The sequence below is a fragment of the Nelumbo nucifera genome, chromosome 1 (genome assembly GCF_055504915.1).
Source record: "Nelumbo nucifera cultivar China Antique chromosome 1, China Antique-T2T, whole genome shotgun sequence".
In the NCBI taxonomy this organism is placed as follows: Eukaryota; Viridiplantae; Streptophyta; class Magnoliopsida; order Proteales; family Nelumbonaceae; genus Nelumbo; species Nelumbo nucifera.
In genome coordinates, this window is record NC_142649.1 from 61,506,284 (window position 1) to 61,514,682 (window position 8,399).

General features: G+C 36.7%; 1 long non-coding RNA gene across 2 annotated transcripts; it reads left to right on the plus strand.

The window, feature by feature from the left end:
• The first annotated feature begins 1,682 nt into the window (after nt 1–1,682).
• LOC104594348 (uncharacterized) lies at nt 1,683–6,509 on the plus strand. 2 transcript variants are annotated; one of them, XR_734720.3, is made up of 4 exons: nt 1,683–1,998; nt 2,163–2,242; nt 5,636–5,732; nt 5,808–6,509. It is a non-coding gene; the product is annotated as an uncharacterized LOC104594348 (long non-coding RNA). The 2 variants fall into 2 exon arrangements; XR_734719.3 differs by having other exon boundaries at nt 1,860–1,998; nt 5,616–5,732.
• The last annotated feature ends 1,890 nt before the right edge of the window (nt 6,510–8,399 follow it).

Here is an 8,399-nt window from a genome sequence, read left to right on the forward strand (position 1 = left end):
TCTTATTGATTTTCCCTAGATATATTGTGGTGGCAAGACTACAAGAGACTGCCTCAAATCCAAGCAATCCACATAAGATCCTTATGCCTTTACATTATGCTGCTCCCATCAATGGTGCAAAGTGTCAAATCTACTATTTAATGATCCATTTGATAATTACTAAAGTTATTGAACTAAAAGATTTATTACTTTTGTCTTTTAACTATTAAAAAATTAAATAATATTTTTTAAAGGTATAGTGGTCTATCCAATTTTAGTTTCATCCATTAAGAGCCCACAACTGCCTTAAAATCTTATTCATTAAATGATAGATTAATAAGCTTTTCAATTCAATATATCCAACTATTATTAAACAACCTCTAAATCTTCAGTTTGTTCATCTGGTGTAACAATCTAAGCCCATAACCAAGTGGTTGCCTTATCATTGCCATGCACCTACCAAATCTCAACCAGATGCCTATGGAACTGGCAATAACTATCCCACTCATCTTCTAGTTGTTAATAGTTATGACCTATGTTATTTGTTTGTATGGATGGATTCCCTTTCTTCCTATATTTCTCTATAGTTGTGATAAATTTTTTTGGTAGGTGAAAAAAAAAATAAATTAAAAGAAAACTTACACTTCCTCCTAAGGCTCTGTTTGGAAGGAGTACACATGCAAACATGTAGAGCGTAAAACCTTGCATTTTGTATTATTTTGTATATATTTTTACTATACATATTTGTATTTGTAGTCCTTATATATATATGTATATATAATAAAAATATTATAGATGTAAAAAATAATAAATAAAAATAAAAATATTATATATAATACTTTTATTTTTGTATTTATAATAATAACTAGCTTTTATAATTCATAATTTTTATATGTATAATTTTTTTTATAGGAAGCTTGGCTCATAATTGAGCTTTAGTCAAGTTAAGCTCGAACTTACAAGTTTTTTAGTCAAGTTGAATTTGAGCTCAAGTTTCTAGCTCGAGCCCTTGTAGTGTTTTGGCGAGCTAAGCTCAAATAACTAGACATTCAACTCAACTCGATTCGAGTCCACCCCTACTAAGGGTTGCAACTTGGGTGGGCTCAAGTTGGGGTTTTATCAAAATTCGAATGGGTATGGCCCAAAGGCCAGAGCTCAAAGTAGTGTAAAAGGCTAACCAAGGCCAACCCAAATTTTACCCCTACATATATTACATTCTCATCAAGTGGTTGAATGAACTAGCATTCTCATAATGGTTAATCAATGTTTGTACATTGTCTTCCAACTAATTTACTACAATCATCAACTTCTTGTTACAAAGTAAGGTTGGCATCTAAAACATAGAAAACCTTTTTTTTACTAGATTTGATATTTGAAAACAAAATATTTTGCTTTTCTCCTTGTTCAAAGCTTTTGTAATATTAAGGCCATATTCGTTTTCCGTGAAGTGAAAGGGGAAAGGTTGGTTAATGGGATTCACAATCCCAATAATCCCATTCACCAATTTACCTATGTTTGGATTTCACAATTTTGTGGAATCCATAGTAATTTTGATTTACCCGGGTATCACTTCCCTGGTAAATGATACCCTTCAGAGACTCGGGTAAGTTGATTTCCCGAGTGGAGGGTAAGCACATAAAAATAGGAAATCTCAATCCCCACAAGATATAAAAGTTCGAGACTCTGCTTCTCTGAAAAATCATGTCTGTGTTTCCCTCCTTCACTTCGTTCTACTTCTCCGAAAATCAGCTCTGCATTTCTCCTCCACTCCTTTCTTCTTCTCTGCCATTGATTCTTTCAGGTAGAGAATGCGGAGTTCTGCTTTTCTGCCATCGCTGCTCCGTATCTCTGGTATCTCTGAGTTCTGCCCATCGTTGCTACTGCTGCATCAAGTCATCGCAAATGCTGAAGAGTTGTCGTCGCCGTCCTCCCTCTGTTGCCGGCACCAATGATCATCCCATTTTCTGTTGTCGCTCCGCCTGGTTGCCATCGCTGGTCATTCTTTCCTCCATTTAAACAGTAAGAATCACTATTTCTCTGTATCTTATTTTTTTCATCTTATTCAAAAAATGTTGCTTCTCATCTTATTGTTTCTCTTTTATTATTATTTTATTGATTTCCTTTTTTTTTATTTTGATTTTTTGTTTCCATATTTCTTGGATCTGGTATTTTGGTTTTTTTAGGTCAACTGTGATACCTAGAGTTTTCAAAATCAGAACAAAGAAACAATTCTTGTTGTATAAGATCTACTCGATGAATCACTGTAAGTATTTGATTAATTTTGAATTTCTAGATAACATTCTCTTGTTTTCTATTTCATGAATTCTGCTTCCAATTCTGATGGCTTCTTCATTCATTATTCAGTATCTTCTAATGGATTTTGATTTCCACACTGTAGTTTGATTTTGGTTTTCTGCATCCAAAAAACCAAACCAGGATTTTTGTTTTTCATATAATTTTCTTACGAAAAATGGTGTAGATATTGCTGTAATATTTTACCAAGAATGGCTAGGTGTATTTTAGATTTATTTGAAGAGAGTGCATGAGAGATACCTCTGAAGTTTGACTCAGAATCCTCAGTAAACTTAGTGTGAACTTGCTCTTCTTGTTGAATCCATGCTTGTGAACTTCTATTATATATGATACAAAATATTATTTGTTATTCTAAAACAACAAAATATAATTTTTTTATAGCATATTAAAATATATTGTAAGTGTAGTATAATAAAATTTTCCTTAATTTTGGAGTTTGAGGATAATCTTGAAAGGTAATCCTTTTGGAATAAGGTGGGTGAGGGATGTTAATACAGCCTTTTTTGAAAAACGGTTTTAGAGGTTTAGAGACCAGCAAGGAGGGTGATTCAAGACAAGCATGGATCCAAGAATGGGGGATGGGACCCTGTGGAGTCAAACCAATTACCAAACATATGGATTCTTGGTCTAGAAGGGAAAAGAAAAGGCCTATAGCAAGTTCACTAAAGGCCCGAGGTTTGATGTAGGAAATGATCGATAAGTGAATTACTGGAAGGATGTATGGTGCAAGAGACCTTTAATGGAATCATTTCCTTCTTTATATCTTTTCCCAAAAAATAGATTCCTTTTATTTATGATTTAGTTGTGGACAAGGTATATGTGGCTAATTGTATGGAAGTACAGAATGGTAATGTTGTATGGACTCCTCAATTTTGCAGAAACCTAAATGATTGGGAAGTAAGGCCCATGTGGAGTGGTTGTATGGCTTGCAGGGAGAAACCAGGTAAGTTTGCTGTCAATCATTTCTCAACTATTTGGCAAGGTTATATGAACAACAATTCCCTATCAGCCAAGTATGGTGCAAGGACCTCCTATCCAAGGTGGCTTTTTTTTGTTTGGAGAGCATGTTTATTTGAATAGAACCCTTACCAAAGACAACCTGGTGAGGAGAGGATTGACTATGGCAAGTACAGATTGTGTCCTGTGTGATCATTGTATGGAATCAGTAGACCACTTGCTTCTAAATTGTAGCTTTTCAAGTTCCATTTGGATCAGAATTTTTGGCTTGTTTGTGATTAAGGATGCTGGATGGCCACTGTGGTGGAATCCTTAAAGAGTTGGCGGTTGGAAGGCCCAAGAAAAAAAGGAAAATTTGCTTGGAGCACTGCTCCTTCGGCTGTGTTTTGGATGTTATGGCAGGAGAGAAATGCATGGGTCTTGCAAAACAAGAGCAGCTTAGCAGACTTTGTTTCTCAAAAGATGATGCAAGAATTACACTCTTGGTTCGATATTCACAAAATTTTCAAGGGAAGGAGTACTTATAATCCTTTTTTGTATTTTATAATCTTCTTGTAAACAGTCAGTGAATTTCTTTATAGGGCTGCAAGAGTAGTTTTTTGTATATTCCTAGTGTACAGTCTCTAGTTGTACAGGGGCATAATTTTAATGAAATGAACTATACTTCACCTTTTCTCAAAGAAGAGAAATATGTGACCCTTCTACCTTTCATTTGATTAAGACTCTTCTCATAGGGCAAACACAATGGCTATTTGGAATTGCATGGTAAAAGTTCCATATTTAATGGATATTCCCTTGGAAACCCAGGACCTCTGAGAACATCAATGGTGTGTACTAACTCAGAACTAGTTGGCCTATAGGATTATGCAAGATCTGAATTCTTATTATTTATATAACTAGATATCTCCATGGGATATCAAGTATAGATACTAAGCCAAATTTATAGATTTCGATGGAATAGATAAGAGACAGTGATATATTTGAATGGAACTTGGGACATTTTGTTGCCACATTTGAGAGGCTAGATCTTTGATATTCAGATTCAACCTCTATGTTCATTAGTTATTAGATCAGCCAGAGTCCAGACTCCAGAGAGGGGAGTTTCAACTATTGAGATTCTTTCTGATATATCTGTACAAACTGAACACAGATTTTTATTTTTACTTCTTTTATTTTGTACAGGGGGGCTGAGTAACTTGAGCATGGCAAGGACACAATTTGACAAGATTTCAGGCATAAAACATACACTAAAGTTGGAATTGTCTGCCACAATTTGATGCCCATGCACTGTTATATAGCTATCATAGATAAGGAGTTTAATTGAGGTTATGGGCATCTAAATTCTAATTTTTTTGGTGAAGCTTGGACCTTTGTAATGGCAACTTACTTACATTTGCTTTCAGATTTATAGTAGCTCCATATTCTAAGTATTTTTGTAGTGAGTTTTGGGGCTTTCTAATAGCATTTAACTTGCATATTCTGGCATCAATGCAATACATTTACAATCACTAGCAAGAAAAGGGAAGAACATGTCAGAAGATCAAATCCAATGTAGTAATTCTTTCTTCAAACAAACATCAAAAGATATTCCCTAAAGTTACTTTGGAGGAAAAAAGTCAAGAACTAGATTCCTTCAACTTTGTGCATATTATTCTGAGAATAGTTGTTAATCTCTACATCCTAATGCTATTGGATGCATCTAAGGTCTTTAAGTAGGGGATGAGTTATGTCATAATCATACAAGTAGAACCACTGACACATCAACATTTTAAAGAACCTGATCCATCAGTGAACTGCAAGCATAACTGATTTGGTCCAACCTTGTTTGATCGGGTTCTGATCCTACACAAAAGCAGTGAAGTGTCACCTAAACAGGTTGAAATTTAAAGGGAAAATACTTTTCCTTGAACTGCAACTGTACCAGATAATTTGTCTAATGTAGGGTTAGAGCCAGAGTCAGACTGGGTGGTCTGTGGGTTCTATTATATTTTCATATCAACTTGATTGCATGGTCAAATTGAACCAGTAGCGTATCAAGGCCATGTTCAATATTGATCAACTCTCCATCTCAGTCCAAGCACAGAGCATAATCTGGAAACTCAACCAGTAGCGTATATATATATATATTTTTTTTTCTGTTTGAACCATTAGTAATATATGTGAAGATTCAACAAGAACTAGATTTTTTTATCAATAACAAGAAGTAGATTTTCTTTCTTTCTTTCTTTTTTTATGGCTATAATGTGATTTCTATTCCTAAAAGGTTGTGTTTGGTTGCAATGCGAATAAATTTGCACTGATGCAAAATCATGGCAGTGCAAATGATTTGAGTGTAAATTCTAACCTATTTTTGTTTCAAATTTTAGCTTATTTTGTTTGATTGCAGTACAAATGAAGTAAATTCGTTTCCACAAGTAAAGAATAATCTTGCAGCTTTGCTGGCTTTATGTTGGTATTGGGCTTCTGATGGAGTGGGATCAAAGGTTTGCATTCCTTTTTATTACATGCTTATTTCCTCTATTACTTGCATTGCAACTGATGTCTCCTGTATTTCACAGTTTTTGGTTCTTCTGGAAATGGGAGCTACCCTCTTCGTGGACATTATCATATGTGGAATTGCTCCAACTCATATCAGCCTCATCTTCCAATAAATATGATGTGGCCAAACTCCCCATCATTTGTCAATGACATGCATAATAATCCCCTATGCAACTGCATGGACTTTCTAGAGCACCATCTCATATGCTGAACATAGTTCTACCAATACATCACCATGTTGGATCAGCACCAGCTGTAGAAGCTTGACGAAGAACGTGGCTATAGTCTTCAATTGCCTTCATTTTGAAAATCTAAACAATAAACTAAAATTGGATCAGCACCATGCATAATAATCACCAATGTAGAAGCTTGATGAAGAACGTGGCTATAGTCTTCAATTGCAGTAAGGATCCAACAACTAGTTAATGCAATAGACAAACTAGTGAACTTGGCAGGTTTCAAGCTAGCAGAAAGTGAGAATTCCACTCAGAGCCAACCCACCAAGGAACCTACTTCAGAATTCCAAAATCATGAAGCCCTAAAGGTTCTTCAACAGGTCTAGGTTCTAAATGGTTAACTTGGCAGGGGTCTACCATGGGTACCAACGCAAGAGGAGATTGTATCTTCTGAGAGAAGAAGAAGAAAGAAGAAACAGAGAAAAAAAATAAACCCTGAAATCTAAGTATTGACAAGTAATTTATATGAGACCATAAACAAAAAAAGAATGTATACGAATTATTTCTCAATTGATTGATTCAGTATAACAAAGAAAAACTTTCTTCAGTTTATTGATATTTCTTGTTTTAGGTTATTGAACAAGTTATTGTTTGGATAGGTTATTGATGCAACCGTTTCTGGTCACATACCAATTTTTTGTGATGTATCAATTTTTTCTTTGGCTAAGTACCTTGTCATTTGACTTGCTCCCAAGAGAGGATGGTGGAGCTCCCTGGTGGTGAACTGCCTGGAGGAGAGCTGTGCCAAGCTGCCCGAGTTATGCCGAGTTGGGGAGAGCTATGCCGAGCTCCCTGGTGGTGAGCTACCTTGGTGGACTCGTCATTTGACTTGCTCCTAGACGGCCTGTAACTCAAAGGATGGTGGAGCTCCCTGGTGTAGCGCAACCCGACTGCCCTCTGCATGAGGTGATCTCCTCTCTTTTGTAGGCGGCGAGAGCTGAGAGACCTGCGAGAATTCCATCTTTTCCTCCTCTTTGTAGGCGGCAGGAGCTGAGGAACCTGCGAGAACTGTATCAGAGGACCCGAGGGTATTTACTTGGCGGGGACTCTCCGATGCTTAAGTTAGCATTCTGATTGTAGAGAGCTTGAAGAGAAATAAGAGAGCTAGAGAGCAAGGATTACCTCCATTTTTCCATTCTCCCCCCTTTTGTCTTTGGGGGTCGGAGTCCTTATATAGCGGTGTCCTGTCAAATTTGGTGTAACCACCTCTGTCTATTTGCCGCAGTCGTTACTGCTAGAGCTGAGGTGGCGGGTGTAGGCAGTTGTTGCAGAGTACGGCTCTGCCAGGCAAGGGACAGCTCTTAGGCCTGACAGGCATGGCGCCGCCTGGCGAGAGACGTGGGCGCAGGTCTCCAGATTTGTCAGGTACGGTTGTCAGGCAGTAGATCTTCCTGTGATATGCCGAACTGCTCTTCCGCGAGCTACCCTGCAAGTGGCGAGCTGCCTGGGGGAGAGCTATGCCGAGCTGCTTGTGGCAAGCTCTGTTGAGCTGCCTGTGGCGAGCCATGCAAAGCTATCTGTAAGTGGCAAGCTGTGGCAAGCTCTGTCGAGCTGCCCGAACTGCCCAGTTGTCAAGAGGCTGCACTTGGTTTGCATGAGGTGCCAGGTGTCACAATTTCACTAGAGGACCAAATCCGCCCTCATTAGTTATAGTTAAACAAGTTATTGAACTTGTTACTTGGACAGATTATAGTTGAACAGGTTATTCAACCTATTATTTGGACAGGTTATGTTTTAATGAGACAAAATGTCCAAAAAACATGGATTTGGGACAAGGGGTAAAATTGGAAAGAGACAAAAAAATAGCAATTTACCCAAGAAAGTGGGTGTTACAAAAGAACATGGGAAAATAAGGGATTTTATTTACCTGGATAAATCAAACAAAAAAATAACATGGGTAAATGTGTTTCCAAAAAAAGAACATGGCCTAAAAAAGAAAATATAGGATTTTAGTCATTATGAGTCATTTAAAACACATGAAAATGTTGTATATCCATGGATCACCTATTACTGAGTTAGACCTATTATCATTTTTCAAAGGTATAATTTAGACCCTAACAACCTTACACAGAAAAAGATTCAACCCATGAAAACAAGTTCTTTAGAGATCATGCCTTGTTTTGTCGTTATTAAACTCTACCTAAAATTTAATTTGCACTAAAGTTTATTGACATTATGAATAACAATTTAGTATCCATTTTGTAACAATTCATTGCCAAACATTAAGGATCAATTCAAACCAATTAGTTATGGATATATGGTAGATTTTTTTTGTCGATCCCCTATTTTCCTATCTTGCCAAAGCTAGATGGATTGGATTTAAAGGATATGGGTACTGATTTACTATGTTATTAGTATGGATAGAAATTTCTACCC